This window comes from Cupressus sempervirens, chromosome 8 (genome assembly GCF_028749045.1).
Source record: "Cupressus sempervirens isolate cs-2001-9-10 chromosome 8, ASM2874904v1, whole genome shotgun sequence".
NCBI classification, from domain to species: domain Eukaryota; kingdom Viridiplantae; phylum Streptophyta; class Pinopsida; order Cupressales; family Cupressaceae; genus Cupressus; species Cupressus sempervirens.
Window position 1 is genome coordinate 295,175,131 of NC_143125.1, and position 22,151 is coordinate 295,197,281.

At 32.4% G+C, this 22,151-nt stretch overlaps 1 pseudogene; it reads left to right on the forward strand.

The window, feature by feature from the left end:
- The first annotated feature begins 15,179 nt into the window (after positions 1–15,179).
- LOC149542588 (F-box/LRR-repeat protein 14 pseudogene) lies at positions 15,180–17,605 on the forward strand (annotated as a pseudogene).
- Positions 17,606–22,151: the final 4,546 nt, after the last annotated feature.

Sequence of the window (22,151 nt, forward strand, 5' to 3'; positions counted from 1 at the left end):
TACCCAAAATTGAATGAAATGCACCCTTAGTTATAAAAATTAACCAATGATGTGATGGCACATCAGCTGTTCAACTATGGGGACCCTTTATGCATGACCATTGGTCTCACTTTTTATTTACGCTGCTTTGGACAACTTGGAAAAAATGTGTTGACGTGGCATCATAATGGGTAATGTGCATTGAAACCTTAGTTATAAGTACGCGACTCACTAAGTAACTTTTCTATCAAAAAATGGAAGCTATTTGAAATTTTTACATAGGATTTTGATAAGTGTGAAGTTAGGGTGTTCAAGTATTGGGTCCTCTCCCCTACCTTCTTTGCTAAAAGCCATTCCCATCTCCCAACATTCATGTTGGACACATGGGACCCTCCCTTGTAGCTACTTCTAAAAAGGTGTTTGTCCTTTCATATGCTTTTCCAAAACTAGATGCGTAACCCCAACGCCTTTCTCTCTTATCCTTAACATGTGTCATGCAGAAGATACCTTGGTTGGCTAAGGAGTTTGACCCACATGGAAGGTGTGGGAGTGATGTGAGATGGAAAGTGAGGTTTGGGGGGACCACCGACCCAAAGGGGCCCCTTCCAAGTTTTAAATGTATATATATAAATTGTTGAGTGCCCCTCAATGGTGGACATGACTCATAGGTAGTTATATGCAAAAGTGACCCAAGGATCATGTGAACCTGGAAAGGCATCTCATAAGTCCATTTAATTTTGAATTGTTTATATTGTTTTTTTTTTTGGGTCCCTTTTCACATAGATTTAGGGCAATGGTTTATTTGATGGATGTACATGACTTATATATATATATATATATATATATATATATATATATATATATGTATGTATGTATGTATGTATGTATGTATGTATGTATGTATGTATGTATGTATGTATGTATGTATGTATGTATGTATGTATGTATGTATGTATGTATGTATGTATGTATGTATGTATGTATGTATGTATGTATGTATACATATATGTATGTATATATATATGTATATACATACATATATATGTATATATATACATATATATATATATACATGTATATATATATACATTATATATACATATATATATACATATATATATATGTACATATACATATGTATATATAAATATATATATATGTACATATATGTACATATATATATATATGTATATGTATCTATATATATACATATATATATATACACATATATATATACATATATATATATATATATATATATGTATATATATGTACATATATATATGTACATATATGTACATATATGTACATATATATATGTACATATATATACATATATATATATATATATACATATATATATATATACATATATATATATATATACACATATATATATATATATACATATATATATATATATACATATATATATATATACATATATATATATATATATATACATATATATATATATATATATATATATATGTGTATATATATATATATATGTATGTATGTATATGTATGTATGTATGTATATATTGTGGAATGATTGTGACCTTTTACACAAGCCCTAGTCATGAGTCTTTTTTTTTTTGAGTTAGCCTCTCTTTCAACTTGGTAATATTTAGCTTGATACTCCTTATGACCAATATTATTTAATTAAATTTTAATTTAGATTATTTCAAAGCATATTCCCCATGAATATTTTATTAGATTGTATTAGTTGGGACTTATTTTCTCATTCCCCATACAAAAACTAGAGAGTTAGATATACATCTACAACTTGTTTCCTCATATGAAGTTTTTACCATGTTACCTATTTCTTCTTCCTCCAGACAACTATGATATTATGGATCTTAGTAAGGGAGTAGTATGAAGCTACTTTCATATTTCAATGTAGACATCCACTTTAATGAAGCTATTTAAAATCTTTTGGAAACAATATACTTAACTCAAGCAATGCCATGAAACATGATCAATGAGACTAATGGATTTCTCTTTCATATCTATCATGGAGCTTGATTAGGTGATATTTCTCATTGCATTAATGCATAGTAAAATTTATTTACATGATCATTTCTTTGAAATGAATTATATTGAATTGGTCTTTGATTCAAACGAACAAAATGCAAAACTACATGTACATTCCTCAAGTATCAAAAGAAATAGTTATTCTTGAAAAGAATTCTTTCCATACCTAACTATGATACAATAATCTTTCCTTTTCATTACATCTAAATGCATATTATAAAATTTTACAATGCAATTACATATGTTTGTATCCCTAATTTCTTAATTCCTTCCATGGAACCATTCTTCACAATAATGTACATAAGATGAAGATGTCCCTTTTCAAAGGACAACAATGGGGATTTTGTCTTTACAATACAACATTAAATGACACAAAGGAAGATTTTCATCCTTTCAATTACATTACACGATGATGTATCTTTTTTTTCTTTTTTTTAAATTTATTTATCAACACATGGGATGACACCAAAATTCTTCCTTGGATCCAATAAGCAAAAAACCTACAATATATCAAATAAAAACACCAAGAATCATGGAAACTCTCCTCTCAACCATAGGCCTCCCAAAGAGACCACCCCAAGCTAGGGGAATACAAGGCTCAAATGGGATACCACATACAATCTTGCAAATGTATAAACACCACAATGCAACACTTAAACAATCCCAACCCAAGGTTTTTATAGTAGTTCACAAATGGAACCATGAACATAGGGTGAAGGTGTGCTTTTCAAAGAGGAGACTTGCTATATCAAACAATATATGAAATAAGAAATTTCCATGCCTTTTAGAGGCTTTCATAATCAACAATTTCCATGCCCTTTCAAGGATTTCACAATCATCCTCCTCTTCACAATAATTTCCCAAACACACTACCATCAACTATAGCTTTCTTAGAGCCCATACTCCATAAACTTCGTCTCTCCACCATACTTCCCTTTTCACTCCCAAGAAATATATGAATGATTATGGCATACAATGGAGCCCATAATTCAAGCTTCTCAATTGCATTGTCAAGCCCAACTAAGCCCTTCACCTTGGACTTCTCTTCCCTTCCCAAAGGGTGAGTGAAGTCCTCACGCCCATGAGAAATACTCATGACAAAAATAAAGGAAACAAGAGGAAAGAAACCAATGCAACCAATATTCATGCATAACACAACACAACATGATGTAATATAACACAATACAATCTAATTGCAATGGCATCCTCACTCCCTACATGCTCATGAATGCAACACCAATATCCATCTTCAAAATGAAAGAAAACAAAACTCCAGCTCCCCCTTTTCCTTCCTTCCAAATCTCAAAAAATTTAAGTGTCTCTAAAGTTAGAGAGTGGGTAAACAACCCACCAATTTGATCCCAAGTCCTCTAAAAAGGATACCAAAACCCTCACTATCTAGAAATGGGCATAACATAAGCCTCCTTGACTTACACCATTGTCTCATTCTAAAAATATATCCTTGACCAACTAAGAGGGTGTGGAAGAAGTCATGTGACACTCCTAATTTTGAAATTCTTTGAAAGTGACTTGTTTGGAGGGTCTCCTAAGCCATCTAAACCAACTTATGGTGAGATTTGGACCCCCAAACCATACTATTATCATGTGGGTATCGGTTTTTTCACCAAAATAACCCCTAGGACCACTTTTAGATCTCCACAAAATCACTAGAAATTTTTATTTCAAATTTCAAATGGATGGAGACTTCTCATAACATTTTTCCATGTGAGGTTAACTTGGGTACTACATTGGGGTTAAGTTTAGGTTAGGTTACTTCTTGCCAAAACCCTGAATGACATGTTATCTCCACATGGTCAACATAAGTGTCAAGTGACACATTAAAACACATTACAATTCACAATGACATGTCTCTAATTGATCATGAAATTAAATCTATCGCACACATACAATTCACATTTAAGAAATGAAAAACACATTACAACAAGGTTTCGAATCTTCCAAATATTCAACCTTGGCTTAATCATGTTCACATAAGTTTGAGCCTTGATTCCTAAGTTTAATTGCACGGTTAATTTCCTACACATTAAACTTCAGCATTAGTAGTCCAATGAAAATCATATAAAAATACATGTATTTATGTGCATGACAATTCGATATTGCATAATTCACATTAATTAGCATATTTACTTATCATGTTTATCTTTTATTTCTAATCACTTTCATAAGGATTATTTGAAATATTGTAATATCAAATCTATATATCAGCATTAATCTCTATTTAACATATTCAAATTAACATTCTTAATATCATCCATTTTCTATCATAGTAGTGAAACATTGAATCCCTAACCATTGAATGCGAACTAGGTCCTACTACATATCATAGGTTAAAATCCTAACATTTTAAGCATCTCTACAAATTAGTTTAAATAAAAATAGTGAAATACTAAAAATGTGTGTCAACATATAAGTTAGGTCTACTGGAATTACAAATGGGAACATACACTTCTGAGAGGGGGGGGGATGAATCAGAAGTTCAAACTTTAACAATTAAAAATTTCACCATTTCATTAGATGCATATAATATCTAAACTATAAATAAAATGTAAAGTAAATGCATCCAAACATGTAAGCACACACACACATTTGACACCTAATATGATTACCTAGAAACCCTCCAAATGAGAAGGTAAAAGTGGGGTGGGGATGACACCCACAATTCTTCACTACTATAGTAATAAATTCTCACCAATTATAGTTACAAAGAGTTTGACCATGAGACATGATTTGACCTTTGAAAGGCCTACCCTATTAAAGGCTTACAAGGACTATTAAGTCCCACCTTGTTAGAGGATATCAACACCCTATTAGAAGTGTGCTTGGCTAAAGGTCTTCAAAACATCCACTTGGAATGTCACCCTGTTAAAGGATTTACAACAATCTGTTAGGACCAATCCACCTAGGAGATTTAACTAAAATCACCTATTAGGATGTTTTAGCATAGATCTTGCGATTAGCTCTGGTAGCCTGATTAAAGATCAAATCTATACAGTGTTCTTCCTAATCCTCTTTGATCTGGTATGTCAATGTTGTATCCTCTATCCTTGTTCTTCTCAAACTAATTCTACAATTTGCTCTCTATATCTTCTAAGTCTCCATGAATGCTCAACTTTTCACATGAAAACTTCACTATTCTCCTCCTTCAATTCCTTACATGCTCATTATGAAGTTTATGGTTTCTTCCTCCTTAAGAAGACTAGAAGACTTAGGGTTAGGTATGAATTTGCGACTGAGATTCATCCTTTTTTTTGTTGCTTAATCCTTCCCTTTTCTGATTGGCTGCATGTAATTGCATAGGGAATATGCATACATATTCATCTTTATCTTCAAAAGATCATATTCTATCCTTAGGTTGGCTAAAAAATGGTTTACATAGTTTTGGTGCAATAAAAAACAAATATGTCCAATCTGTGATGCTCGACACATATTGTAATTTTGTTTCTAACTCGGCACTTGAATTGCTTGGCATCTACTATTTTCTTAGCACTTGAATCACTCAACATGTATTGTCTGCTTGGCACTTGAGTGATTCAGCACATGAGTGACTCGGCACTCATTGCAACTTGGCACAGTCTTGTATTTACATATCATACTCGACATACATTACTAGTTTGGCATAAACTTAGTAAATGACTTAAGTGGGTTGACACTCAATTGACAAAACCAATTTGAGATCAACAATCTCCCCCTTTGACATGAGTGTCAAAAACACTTAACTTTACATAATCAATCTAACCTTCTTGAGTATAATATATTCACAACTCGACTTATATACAAAACTTCAAAATTTTCAAAACTTTATAATATACTATATACCTCAAAATTTATAACTCCCCCTGAGTTAATGTGCCTGATCTGTATCAAAAATATGTTCTCCATTCTAAGTAGACTTGTCTCTTGTTGATACTCTTTATCTTCAATGTGCTAATACTCTTTATCTGATATGATTTTTTTTCTCTTTGTTATGTTTGCTCTCCCTTTGATTTATTTAGTTTATCTCCCCCTTGCTTATTTACTCCCCCTTGCTTGTTTATCTCCCCCTTTTTTGACACTTATGTCAAAGGGTCTATACATTGATGGTGCATCTATCCAAAAAGGATTTATGGACCTCCATGAATATTTTCAAAGCAGCATCCCAATTATCACATGCAACATCTAGTGACTTTATTTGGATTGCTAACTTTGCTATAAGGTGAACTAGTCCATCAGATGTAGAAAGATTAGGATATTTCTTCAACAATGTTTCTACAAATCCTAGTTCTTTATGAAGTATCTACATATGAGGGGTAAGGGAGGATTGGATATTAATCAACTTGGCTCTTATATTAGCCTCTTCTACTGTTAACACAGCTAGTTGACTATGTAATTGAAGAAATGAATGAAAGTGCTTCTCACTTTAAGCTATGTTCTGAGATAGTTGCATACCTAATACTTTTAAATTTCTCTCTAGACTTAGAATTATATGGCTTGTTTCTTGTGTGAAGAGTGTGGGATCACATAGTTTAGTGTACAATGAGAATATGTTCTCAAGTACCTCTTTACTTTCTCAATTTTTGTAGCCAATTCAACTTGTTGCAATGCTATGTCACTAGATATCTTTTCATTAAATTTTCCTTGAGATTTCCTTTCAGACCATTCCAATAGTTTTGCATTAGTGTCATGGTTTTCATTGTTCACCTATTCCACAATTTCTAATAGCTATTTCAATAGTGGCTTTGATTCTTCAAGTGTTTGCAAGCTGAATGCATCTAAGAATATGTCTTTGATTTCTTGTAATGCTTGCCTCTGTCTATACTCCTTCTTGAGTATTTCTTGATTTTTCTTCTTTTCCAAGGATTTTTGCATTATGTCTGTCTACTCTAATGTAATGGTTGCATAATCATATTTAGGTATCACTATTTCTTCATCTAGAGTTACATCTCGATACTGAATTACCTTAGCAACCTTTGAGGAACTTTAGCCTAGTGTTGATATCTACAATAGTACAACTTCAATGCTCAACTCCTGAAGAAATTTTTTAGGAGTGCTAGATGTTGGTAATATTACCAATGCTTAAGTGGCCTCTTGCTCCTTCTCCTTTGGAATGTCCTTAATTTCTTTAGATGTGCTTCCATCAGTCATAATGATCTGACTTGCATCTTGTGTTTGTGTTGTAGGTACAAAAGTGTCTTTCGCTCCTATTTTCTTTGTTGGAGTTTCTTCTTCTCTTGTAGTTTATTTTTGTTCAACCAAATCAATTATATCAGTTATGTTAACTTTGTTGATGTGTCTACTAATGTTTGTGTTAAAGGTTGAGCACTAGTAGCTGAAGGGATGACAAAAGGTGGTTCTTGTGTGTTCACCTTATCCCTTGTAATGTTAGCTACTACTTTCTAAAGTTCACCAAGACTGACTAATATTGAATTCTCACAATCTAGCTTGTAGTGTGGATTGGTCAAGAATCTTCTTAAGATCTTCTATAGTTAAAGGGTTGATGTTCTGAGCTGAACTATTAGAAACATCCTTTACAATTATAGTGTCCACAGGCATGCTTGTGTCATGTGGATGGCTCATGCTTGGCATTTGTGTGTCTTGCACACTTTGTTCTTCTTGCTGCTCTTTAGCTATAGCCATCTTATCTTTCTTCTTTTGTGTCTCCTCCATAGTAGTATCCTCTTTTTCTTTTATTGTTTCATCTTCCTTGTCTTCCTCTTTATCTCCATTATTTCTTCCCTTAAAGGGATCCTCTTCTCCTTCTTTAACTATTGTTAGACCATATATTAATTTCCACATTTGAGTGGATTTCTTCACAATATCTTCAATATTGTTCTAAAGTATGTTGAATGCCCTATATTTAGGTGCAAATATGCTACCATACTTCTTATTTGCCTTGAAAATTTGCCCTTTTGTTAGTTTTGGCATCACTTGGGCTAGTGTTGATTCCATTATTTGTTTCTCTAGGTTTAGGTAGTAATGCCACTTATTTTATACAATTGTATACAACTCCTTTGGCATTGTATTGTCTAATTCAAGTATAGTGTTCTTGAACTTAGACATCATTGCTTAAACTGACTCTTCTACTTGGTTCTGCTCTTCTCTATCAAGCTTTTCAAAGTTAATACTTTTTAATCCTATCAAGTCTACATTAATCATAAAATTATCAAAGATATTCTCAAGATCATATTTAGGTGCATGACTTACCACTCTAAAATGACTTGTATCTTTAGACTCTATTCTTTCATCATCTATTTCTGGTTGTGCGATGTATTTTCTCCTCTATTTCTTCTGCACTGGGCCCTTCTATTTAGTAGCCTTTGTTTTCTCTTTGTCTTACTCTTTGGCTTTTTGAGTATTAGCCCTTGTGCTTGCACTATTTTTTGGTGTTGTTTGCTTTGCTTGGTTGGGCTTGATAGTCTTCTTTGCTTTTGGTTTAGCCACAGGTTGTTCCTTGGATTTTCTCTTCTTAGATGTTGTTTGGGTTGGTGCATCTTTGATTTCCTCTTCAATTTCTTCACCCATCCTTTGGGTTAAAGCTAGAGGTTCTTGTGCTTGTACCTCTTCTTCCTCTTCATCATCTCCTGCACTTTCTCCAAATTTTGCCTTCAATTTCCTTACTAGTTTGTCTTTCTTCTTTAGTGTGGAGATTGTCTTCAATTCCATTTCAACTTTAGATATCATTACATCATAGTTACCAAATATTTTTGTTGTTTTATTAATCTCCTCTACTAGGAGTATAGTAATGGTAGCTGAGGCTTCATCAAAATTGATTTCATAGCTTAGGGGTCTTAACCATCTTACCCTAGGTACTGCTACCTGAATGTATGTGTAATCAATATCCACAAGAAAATATATGTCATTGTAGTGTTTTTCTACTAAGGAGATAGGTATCCTAAACCTTTGCTTCATAGACTTCTTAAAGTCTTCAAAATAGCTTCTCATAATAGTCTCAAAGTTCTCTTCTATTTGCTCAATATACTCATTAATTTGCATAGCCACTGATCTATTTGTCTTCCATCCAACTTTGCCAAAAGATGAGAATTCATTTTGTACATAGAAGAATATGCAAATTAGAATTGATCCAAATTTGCATTGAGCACTTTTTGTTTTCCTAATTGCTCCAAGATTCTCCATTATTTTCTATAGCTAAAGCTCTGCAAGATCATAAGTATGATCTTTCTTGACAATTTTGTAGCCAACATCAGTTGCTATGTAGGGTACACTGTTTAACCTGCTTGATTGATAGAACTTGTGGGAAATAACCCTTATTGAAAAGTCAAGTAAAGGATATGTAATGGTATCTATGTTCATTCCACACTTGTTCCATTTAGCACCTGTATTTTTCTTAATTTCCTCTTTGGAGTTGCTACGTAGGGTCTTTGGCCGATCTAGGGTTGGATAACTAGTCACCCTATGTAAATTTATTTTTGAAATCTTGATAGGTCCACCTTCTAAACACAGACATCCATCATGAATTTTGCTCAGAACTATTTTTATCCATTTAGTTTTGAAAATTGTGGGAAAATCTACGGCACGAGTCAAACCTTTTCTCTCCACAATATTAAATTCTTTCTTCAAGACTCTGTTTTCACACAATTTATCATATGATTCTCTTATCTCTATGTCACCTATGCCTCCTACTTTATAGTTGTAACATTTTCTCACATCCTGTACCATTATGACTTTAGGTAGAATCATGGATAATGTGCCTGACAGATCTTGTTTATAGGCAATGTTTGGGATGGCCTTGAAATTGGGATGTTTGACCTCATTTCTAACTAATTAAACCTCAAAAGCTTCTTTCTCCTTTGCATTCTTTAAACTAGAGGCCATTTTGTCAAACTAGGGTTTATCAAATTTAAACTGCGTAACTTGGCTTATGAAGAATACCTTTAAAATTTGATGAATTGGTGCTTGATTGTTGCTAGAATCCTTGCAAATGCTTCAAACTAGATTTTGAATTGCCTCTTCACTCTACTTATTCTTGCTTTGGATTTGTCATGGCAAAAAATAGTGAAAATTGACCTTATACCCTTCAAAAAATCACATTTAATGCTTGGTACTTGTATAGCTATAAAACTTGGCATCAACATAATTACTGTTCCATTTGGAATCTATAGAGATTTCCCTCACTCAGAAGCTACTATAGATTCGACTCTAAATGTCTTTAATTAGTAGCTTGGCATTAACTATTATTTCATTTGACATACATAGAAGACTTTTCATGATTGGCAACAACATGAAAACTTGGAGATTTAACCTTAAATTTTCCACAACTTCTTGCATCTTAATTCATGCTAATGTAATCATTTCAATGCTAATTTCTTTTGGAACTGATGTATAATGCAACACTTTGAGTATTAGTCCCACATACCTTTTATTTTCTTAGTTTGATGAGGTGCACTAGTAGAAATTTGACAAATAAATGACTACATGACTAAAACATTTAGTCACAAGACTAAAACATTTAGTCACGTGACTAAAATTGATCGAATTCTAGTAATGCTTTACAATTCATAAGTATAAGTGACTAAATAAATGACTGATTTAGTCATTGGGTAAAATCACAAGGTTAGAGAAAGATAGGTGACTAAATAAATGATTTAACAATTGGTCACTAATAATTAGTCATGCAAACAAACTATTAAATGAATGGTCGATGTATTTTTTATCATATTAATACATTCCTTAACTTTTTTTCATAAATTTTATTACTCACTAATGGAATTTTTATCTTATCAATACATCATTATCACTTAACTTCCTCAAATGCTCTCTCAACTAATATTGAATTAGAAATAAACTCAAAATCACCCTAGTCTGCACTCACACTCCTCACAATCTATCTATAAACTCTTGAAGAAAATAAAACCCATAATGGTGGCATGCATTTGATTTATTTTCAAGTTTATAGATAATGGTCTGTTATTTTCCTGTAAACAACTCTATTTCAAGTACTCTATCATTTCTCTTCTGGGCAATGTTCAAAATGTCATCATTTACCAAAAACCCTACAAAATATATTGCAAAATTATTTTTTGGGAAAACCATTGCCAATGACAATTAAGACCTAGATCATTGTAGATGGAAATGGTTTCAAGAAAAGAACAAGAATATTTCTAATAATTGAAGCTTGAAAGTTTGAAAGTAGTGCTAACACGCAAGATCAAAAAGATGTTAAAGTGGATATTAGGAATCTTGTGTAAGTGGTCTAAACATAATATAGAAATACACTAATGACATAATTTAAAATCACTTCATTATTTTTACATTCAAAATAATATTTGATAAATATGACCTACAAAAAAGTATCTATTAAATATTTTACTTTTAGATTCATTTTTAAAAAATTTAAAAATTCCTCAAAAGAACTTTCCTACTTTTTCTCATTTCATACATTAATTTTACAATATCAATTAATATTTATTAGGTTTTTCCATAAAAATATTATACTTTTGGTTAATGCAAATAAAATATGCATCTAACATTATCGGGGGTACTATTAGTTACAAAATAAAATTAAAAAATAAGGTAAAAAACCTTTTCTTTCTTGGCGGGGACCCCAAATCAAACATTTCATTTTTATTATTGTCATTTTTCCTTTTTGTAGTGGCTAGGATAAACATTTCATTTTCATTCACCTCATTTTGCATCTTTGTGGAAGTTGGGAGAAACTAAGGCTTTGAAGGTAAATATGAAGGTTTATGTAATGCTCTTGATGTTTTTTGAGGTTTTTCGAGTCTCATTGTATTCTTTGATTAGAAATAATGAATCACTTTGCTTATATTAATATTTCCTCTCAAGACCTTATGACATAATGTTGCAATTTAAGCCTTAGGTATCAACTACTTTCTAGGAACATCGAGCCACACTTGGACCTTGTTTGACTTGTTGATTTGGATTTGAATTTGGTTGATATGTTGACACAAAATTTTGGCTTAACAATGAGAAGAAACCCTTGATATTTGATCTTATGCAGAGATATTTGCTTGAACATTTCATTTTTTCATAAAAGTTTCTTATCATAATGATGCTTAGAAAATTAAGATATAATACAAATGAATTGTTTTCATCTTTCTTTATCCAATCTAAATACCCAATTTGATATTAGTTGATATCAATTTGAAGGACACTGACCTATGATTCATTTTTTTGTGTGTTTAAATGGTTTTAGGTAAAATCCATGTGTAGTTGAAGTGGTTGGATTAGACACACATTGCACTAAGTTTTATTTCTTCTTTACACTTACAAGATTTGTGAAAATTTGACAATTAATTAAAAAATCTTTGTATCTCTATTATTATACTAGAATCATAGATCTAGAAGAAATTCAAATTTAAAATTTATTTTCAAAATAATGGATGTAAATTGAACATAATCCTTATCTAATAGAACAAATATAAATTTTTTTGTGGTAATTAAAAAGGAACATTATTATAAATGGTATATGATATACCTTTGTAACCGATTGAGTTGTAAAATTCAAAAAGTTTAAACCCACATTCATCCATTGTCACAAATGTGGCAAAAAAATGGGACTAGGCTTTTACCCTAGGACACAATTTTTCCCAGGAAAACATTGCTTACCTAGAGTTTAGCATGAAGAAGGTTAGACAATAACGCAACAAGGAGGATAATGCACACAATACACACAGAGCATAAACAAGGGCACAAGAAGTAGGATTTGAAGGAGAAACCCGCACCAGGAGTCGAATCTTCTATAGGTGCCCTCATTTTCATTTTAACATTGTTACCCTGCCATTATTAAAGTCTATAAATTTCTTCCTTTGTGTTGTTCATACATACCCTTAATCTCTTAAAGGATTTGGGATTAGTTTTAGCATTCATTTCCTTGATAAGAATCAATAAGACTGTAGATTTTAGTCGAGCTCATACACATTCTATATAGAATGTAGACTCAACACCTCGTACCCTACAAATAAAGTGATATGGGGTGTTTTATCATTGGGGTCCTCCACTCAACAATGAAATAAATATAGTTGTCTGTTTTGGCACAATCCTTGGCTTCGAATTCAAATTTTAATCACCACCTAAAACTGGCATATTTCAAAGGATTCTCATGTCTTGAATGAATGTAAAATTTCATATGCCCAGGAGGAAGAAAATAATACAACTAATCAAGTTTCTTTTGGCTTACCTCTACTTAGATATCAATGTTGATATTGTGGTGACTGATCATGTAGTGGGTGTTGATGTTGTGGTGCCTTCTCTAGCTAGTGCACAACAAACCCACATAAATTACAGTGAATGCCAACCCCACCCAATTTTGTTTCTTGGATAAAAACAGAGACCTATACTAATGAAATAGAGGGATATCTTATAAGAGCTACAATTAGGATAATTGCAAATATCCTATAGAGTATACATTGGAAATTGGGAATTCAATCAAGCAACACCAATCTATCGTTCAAGCAGAATCCAGATAAAACATTTTGTACAGGAATGGAGAGGCATCTCTGTTCAGTTTGACTAAAAAGTACAAAGTCTAATATGTCTACTTCTATCTAAAACTAGCTTGAATATATCATAGCAAACACAAAGGCTGCCTGTTTTTTTCTTGGATTAAAAAGAAAACCAAGTCTTTGTGTTTGCGGCTACATTGATGAAAAATAGGTACCACAAAACACTGAAAGAACCCTGTAGAGTATATTTAGGAAATAGGAAATTCAATTAACTAACTAGAATTCAAGAAGAAAACTGGATAATAAATCATGTGCAAGAGTGAAGATGCATTTCTCTTCCCTTCTAACTGCAATCTCTAATCAGTATGAGAATACAGATAAAAGCAGTAATAAGTAGAAGAGGAATAACAACAAGACTGTAGATAAGAAGCTAGTGTAGGTTGGCTCAATATGCAATACTACAAATAGTCACATACTACTTTTAAAATTTTAGCCATGTATCTATAGGAAGCCACTGCTTTGTTGAATGCTAATATGACCTTGTCCTGTTGACCTAATGAAGATAATACCTAGTACAATGAAATTTGATACTACATAAAATCTTATTGTTGGTTGCTAATCAAAATACAATTGTTGTAGATTGAAAGCATAAAGCATGAAGGATATTTATGCATAAAATAATTCTATGTGCAACACTCAGTGTTAAATTTAATGATAGAATATCCATTAGTGTTTTCATCCCTAAACGCTATATTTTTTTGGGAATCCTAATCAGAATGTAAAGATGGAATACTCACTAACATCTTTTCTATTTAAATTATTTGAACCACAATTTTGTGCTTAATGCAATAATGGATTTCAATGCTTTATATTGAATCTATTTCATTGCATTTTGTAATATTGCCAAAGCTTCCTTGGAATTTGAAAGTGAATATTTTTTGGATCTCATCCACTGCTTTATTCCAAATTTATATTGGCTTTAAGGGCACAACTAGGAAACGTGGATTCATATGGGGTTTGAATCAGCATAGTTTGAAACTTCTCAGTTTGGGAGAAGCAGATTCATATGAAAACTATTGTTAGTTTGCTACAAATTGTTTGAATCTCCACTTGTTTGCATTGTTGCTGATTATTTATAAGAAACATGATTGGCATGAGTTAAGGCCTGTAACTATCTTGAAAAAAAAACCAATAGTGGTGAACTTATTTTTTCCTAAAACTTCAGAGTGACCATTTATGGTTGGCTTAGACCCCCCATTGCTAAAAATGGTAGAAATTGAAAAGTTAGAGTCTTATCACATCCTCAAGTCTCTGAAAAAATGATTTTCCCAACATATAGGAATCAGTCTAAGAACACAATCTTGTGATTTAGAGAAGAATAATCTTTATATTGGATAAGTCAAAATGACCACCACTCACAATTATTTTGAATTTCTTTCTTTAATAGATATCACTCGAGGAAAGAAATCTATGATGTCATCCTCCTTCTCTATGCTATTTAAATCCTTGATTTTACTTTGCTTTGTATGTTTTGAATTTTGAATTTTGAATTTGGAATCAATCCATGGTGTGTCATCAATCCATGGGAGGACTGATTAGATATATGGTGTATAAGTGGCTTGGGGTTGTTCTTTGTGCAGTCCACAATTTGCAAATAAGGATTACGAGTAGTATATCTTGATGATGTAAGTGGTTGTGGCTGAATGTGCCAGCAGTGTGGCATTCTTATAAGTTTTGAATGTGATGGAAGCTTTACGAGATCAGTTGGTGTGGGAAGTACTGCATCAAATTAAGAACACATCAAAACAAAATACTTCTTCTCTAATCTGCAAAAAAATTTCTCAAATTGAGAAGGAACAATGAGAATACATGAGAGTGTGATGTGGTTTAAGCCCAACAAATGAGGCATTATATATCTGTACTTTGTATGTGGTTCCCTAACTTAGCCAAATTGGGTGTAATGTATTTTGGATGGATGTCAAAGTTAGACAAGTAGTTGGACAATGAAGGCCTAAAAATGCTTTCACAGCATTGCCCTTATCTTAGTGAACTCTTAACCTCTGCATGTTTATTGCTGATGTGAATCCATGGTATGTCAATTGTTGTAAAGGGCTTAAAGCATTGAGGTTAAATTTCACTCCAGGCATAACCAGTTGTAGAATATTGTCTTTAGTTGTAGGATGCAAAAATCTGTCGACGCTTTATTTGACCAAATGCCTCAATGTGAGTAGTGGACAATGACTTGAATATCTAGGTAGGCTTGAAAATTTGGAATATTTGACAATCAAGAACTTTCAGGCTATTGGAGAGTGTGATTTGGCTAAGCTAGATTGGGGCTGGAGGAAGCTAAAAAGATTGCAATTTGAGGTTGATACAAATTGCATTTATATGAAAGTGTATGGTCGTCTAGCTATTGAGAGATGGCAGAGATAGTGTAATTTCTAAACTTGGGATGCATGTGCTGTTTTAATATTTTACCATTCTATTTGTATGACTCCCAACAATTAATTTTTGGTCCTGAACTTCTACCCATTCTATTCTTGAATCTTACTAGACTTCATTTGACATATATTGAGATGTAATTAAGGAGCCAAAGCAGTTTACTCTTTACTTATTTGAAACTATAGTATATACAAACATATATTTGAAGATCAATCATTTAGCAAACATAGAAAATGAGATTTTCACAGTCCATGTGAGTGGGAGTGATTTTATTATTATAAAACTTGCATAATTCCAAATAATTCACTATAGATCATAGATCCCTACCCATTCCCATTCTTAGTGGACTTAATTTAGCACATTAAAATTTAATTAAGGAACTCAAATAGTTTACTGTACTTGTTTGAAAGCATATAAAATATATGTGTACATTTTTTAAGATGAATGGAAGTTCGAAGGATAAAACCATTTAATTATTAAATTTTAATAAGTGCAAACATAGCACATGTATTATTTACATAGTTTCTCGCAAAAGAATTTCTTATTCTGAACTATCAATATGCCAGACTTGTAGACTACAGGCAAGATAGGCATTGTTCATATGGAATATATTAAATCTACAAAGCATTAAAGAAACACACAGAAAAATACACACCATCAGCATAATGTATTAAGATGAATGGTGTATATGTTTCCACATCTATGTGTTTTTTATATACACATAGACATCTTTTGCCAAAAACAAATGCTCCCTGTGGGATGCTCACTACTCTCAATCAAACCAATCAACCAATAGGAGGTTTACCACATATCTGTTTCATGTTATAAAGCACCGAGGAGATGTGCAATAAACTAGTGGTCCACACATCCTCTCAAAGAACACCATTCCAAGATGTTGTGGAATTACAAGGGGAATATAACCCCCAATCAAAATGATTCCTATTTATAGTAAAAAGTGTCTAAATTGGCTAAAAACTAAAAAATGTATTACCTTCACTAATTTGAACCTTAAAGACAAACTTTTATTGTTCTATGATAGTTCATAGTGATACTACGGGATTTTGAGTTAAGCCAGTGAAGCTTTGAAATTATTTACTGTAACATTAAGGCTCAAACCTTCATGATGGACCACTCACTTCAAAACTAAGCTTACATGAGGCAATTAACAATACTATTGATGTCCACTAAGCTAGTGTTTTAGTCCTTGGAGGATTTGAGTCTTGTCAATTGCCTCATTAGCCTTGGTAGACAACTTGCGTGTTTGCTTGTAAAATATCAAGCTTTGTAAAAGCTTCATGCTGATTTGTGTATTGGGGGGTTGGATAATAATTTGATAACTCTTTCCCAGTAGTGTACAAAGCTGCAATGCTTGTCATTAGAGTTACTTCAGATTTCTCGGTTCTCATCCTGATGAGAAATCCATTAAGATTGATAGATGAGAGTTCAAAAGCCATTACACAAATGGCTCTGAGATAGAATCTATTAAAACAACATTCTTAGATGGAGACTTCCCTTCCATGTCTTCCTTTACCCTCATAGGTATCCTTTCTTTGACTGAAGGATGCCCAATTTGGGTTTTATTGTTTAACCATGTATATTCATTCAATAATAGTGGTATGGAGGCTCTCTATTTAGCTTGCTTTCTGAATATCCAAGAAATTATACAATGCCATGAGATTACCAATGAGGGGTTGCAACTTGTCAAACATTCCCCTTGCCTAGGTTAGAATTGCTTACAAAGCTTTTATTTAAATTACAGATATTTCGACACAAAATGAAAAAGGGTTTAATGTGCAAACAATATACTCTTTTCTATTAATCTTTTCTTGTTTAAATGAAAAGCTTAAGTTGGGTCCAATTCATTTTTCATATAAGTACAATGGACTCATCAGATGCTGAATATAGAATTTTCTCTTTTGTTGTATTCCTAGTTAGATAATATTTTGATTATAATTATTAGGTGTGATAAGACTGTATCTCTTGGATTGTTGACATGAATACTAAACTTCTATTCTCATAATTTCTTTCACCAGAGATGTTTTTGTTCACATATTTCCATGAATTGTTGGACAGTTAAAGTACTACAGTAGTCACTAAAAAGCAAAAGGATATCGATATAAGGTATGTTGTATTTTTTTTTTTTATGAAATGGACCTTGCAGGATTTACTAAATTATATTCTTTGCTGATTTCCTAGAACCTCATAAAAGTGATAAGTTGTTTTAGAATATGTAATTGTTCTAATAAAAAATGTAGATCAAATCTTTATCTATTGTACTCTGATATGTTGCTTCTAAGTCAAACATTTTGCATCAGCAATGCAAAGAATCATAGAAAAATTGTCTATTAAATCCTTCCTGTGTCTACAATAAGGATCTTTTTGATTGGCTGCATATTGATTAGTAGAAGAGTAGACTAGTTGTCATTGCATATTCATCAACAAATGTGTAGGTTGTGACCAAGTTTTTATAGAGAGTGCTTTTGATATCAACAGAAGTATTTGAGCTTTGTGAACCTAAGTTGTTGGATTTTCCTTCTAGTACTGCTCTTGGTTTTGGTTCAACATACCTATATATACATGAAATAAGTGGGCAGATCTGACATCTGACTTGTACAGTAGCATCACACCTTGTTGTGCTAGAATCATAAATCTTCTCTTTGGTATCTAGATGACTACAAAGACCTGTGATTTGTTAGAAGATGGGTGGGTTTATCATTAAACTCAGTAAGCCTTCTCCTCTTATGCTGGAAAATCTCATTATTTCTTTTGGTCCACAAAAATCATAGAATTTCACAAAATAGGATAGACCATAATTCATTAAGCTTGTTATCCAAAATCTCTACAAAAAAGCTAGCTAATACTTCAATCCAAGACATAGTGGGAGACATATTTCAAATCACAGGCTGACTAGAGAAGAGTGACCACACTTGGGAGGCAAAAGAACATTCAAAACGCTATGACTCACAGTTTCAATAACATTACATACTGGACAACACACCAGTTCATGCCCCAAGGAATCAAGAACATCCCCTACAACAACCTTTTTAAAGAGTAGTTTCCATCTAAGACAAGTCTTATTTGGTTCAGATAGACTTTTCCACATCCTATTAAAGACAACAGACCACCTAGACTCAGCCTTGTGACACCTCCAAGACTCATTAGTCCAAGCAATGATTTGTTCTTCATCCTTTAACATCTAATATATTTGTCTCAATTTTGATCTTGGAAAATGGTGTTCCATTTTTCCATTTCAGCAGATCCTTGAGCTGGTTAAAGGTAAGAATCTTCCCCTAGAAAAAGGAGCCAACAACCTTGCTGATCAAGGAAAATGTTTTCTTGTGAGATGGTTGAATGCCGAATTTACAACTTAACTCCTCCCAAGAACACAACTGCTTATTCACCATGATATCCTCAATGGATTTGATGCCAAAAGAAAACCATACTTTTGCAAAACATAATTGAGTAAGAGGATTATAATTTAGAACATTACCCCATCAAATATGTTTGTACACCACTGAGTATGTGGTATAGTGTCCAATGGCCCCTTTATGATTCAAAAGGTTCCTTACATTAGCCCAATCCTTCAATATTGAATTAAAAATAGGAGACCAAAAGGTCCTGATCTCAATGCTACCAAAAAGCACATCATGAAAGCCAATTTCTTTCCAAAATTTACCCCTTTTTTGGGTTGGTATGGTTAGAGGGATTATGAGACAATGGTCTTCTCAAAAGAAGAATTTTTGATGAGTCAAGTGAAGGGTTATGTTGTTAAGGATCAAAGGACTCTTGTGAAGATAATATGCATCTATGGAGTCATTTAAGGTCTTGAAGGGTGTAGGGAACCTTATAAGGAAAGGAGTTGATAAATTGGCAAAAGGGAAGGTACCTTGTTTTCAAGTTGTGACACAAAGTCCTAGTAGGGGTTCGAGTGGTGGATGCTCTGTATCAAGTCTACGATGAAAGAAGGCTACAAAAAAAGGATGAAAACATGTGGAAAATATCATTAGAAAGTTTTCATTTAATAGCACATTGTTCTAGCAAGAGAAGTATCTCAACTAGTAAAGGAAATAAATTATGAAGACTAAATCTTTTTTTGATTTTCCTTTTCCAGCTTTTCTCTTCCTTCATGACTTGCTGAAGTATAATATTGAGCTAGTTTAACTACTTAAACACAAGGTTAATTTTTCTCTTTCATCTCAACAATTTGAGAATCAAATTGAGCATTATAAAAGTCTAATTGGTTGCAAAATTTTAAAGGAATCAGGTCTCTCTTATTATAAGTTAGAAGATAACATCCAAGTTTCTTGAGCTCCTTCTGTAAAATAAGAAATCTTGGCAGGAAATGAATAAAATTAAAAGATCTTTATATATTTCAATGCACAATAGTGAATGAATCTAACACAATCTAGCTAAGCATCTGAATCATGACCAAGTGGTGCTCCCGCGAGTTCCATCTATGGGGTTGGGGTGGGGGGTTACTAGAGAGTGGCCAGGCTAAGTGGTATGCAAGATTACCCGAGGATCACATAACTAAGGATTCTGGCCCAGTGACTTTGTAGACTCATCATTTTGAGAGGGCCTCAGTTTTAAGAAAAAGAGAAACCCAATCTGTTCGATTTATTAAATGTATTCTTTTACATGCATGGTTACATGCCCTTTCTCTTCTAGGTTAAATGTATTCGGAGAGGGCCTCATTTTCAAATATGGTTTAAGGATAAAATATTTTAGAAGCTGTGGACATAATTGGGTTTGTTGAAGTCCCCCACGAAGAGGTGACATATGTCACATCAACTTACTTAAAGGGCATATCAAATGTTGAATCAGGTGTGCTAGTTAGTTAGTTACCTAAATAATTTTTTAAATATCATTTTAGTCTTTGAAATAATTTCTTCTACAGTTGTAAGGACTCGTGCTTTAGTTACCTATTCCTTTTCCTTGATTGCACCTTTCCATGTCTGTTAGTAACTCTAATTACCTTTGCTATTTGTTATTGTTGTTTATTATTAGTCTATTCATTGCTTATTTTTACTTGATTACTGACTTAAGATTGCTTCCTGAGACTTATTTATTCTTATTCATTGCTACATGACTTGAAATTCTTTTTGTTCATGATAAGAGTTTCTTATTGATATGACAATTTTTTTAGTCCGTTGTTGTAAGTTAAATGGATTTACTTTGTTTTCATTTTCCTCTTGAATGTTGATTTCTGCTCTTTCAATGAGTGCTTATGCTGATTGGTTTGATTTGGATATTTGATTACTGAAGAGTATTATCAGTGGATTATTATTCTTGTTTTTCTTCTATGCTTTATTTCTGTCCAACATATTGATTAGAGATTTATGTCCAAGGGCTTCGAATATTGATAAAGTAAACATTTTAAGGTTAAGTGATTAGAAGAGAAGCAAAAATATTTCTTCATTTTTTTTGTTTGGAGAATGAAGATAGAGAGTGGAATAGAAACTGATTCTTTTAGCAAGAATTTATAAAGTAGAGATGGAAGAGTTCCTCTATCTCTTGCAGAAACTACTGATAAAGTTGTCAATTGCAAAGGTAAGATATCATCTTTCATTCTAAAATTTGTATTTCTTTTCAATTTTCATGCCTCAAGATTCATGGGTTTTCTAATGAATTAGTCCTATTGTTGTTCTTTCTCTAGATTGTTCAGTTGTGGTAGTGTGGAGGGATAAGGAGTTGTTGGTAATACAAGATGTTCAAGATGAGACTTTTTTAATGGTCCTTAATATTCTTATTAGGATAATAATGATTTAACCAAGGTTTTGAATCTTCTCTTGGCAAAGCTTACATTTCCTTAACCTTTTTCTTCATTTTGTTTCTTCCTAGTCCATTATTTCCTTTTTTTATAGGTTTTTTTAAGCAATTTATCATAAACATATTATTTTGTTCTTTGTTACATTTATGAATTGGCACTACTTTCCCTGTTACTAGGAATAACTTAATTATAGATCATTGATAAAAACTTTATTTTCATGTGTGCCTTATTTTTATCAAATTCCTATTTTTATGTTGTTTGTAGACTAAGGTTCAATAAATGTCAACATCACGTGTAATGAACACTTTTAGCACCCACCTGAGCATAAGGAAGAGGAAATATTTGATCCTTTGGCACCTCCATATGTTAAAAAGTGAGTATTTCAATTGATTGTGTTTCATAGGTTTTAATAGATGTGATTTTTTAATGGGGTTTGATACTTTTATTTAATGCAAAGGTCTATTTTCTTGACATAAATTGCATAATCATTTGTATCTTTTTTC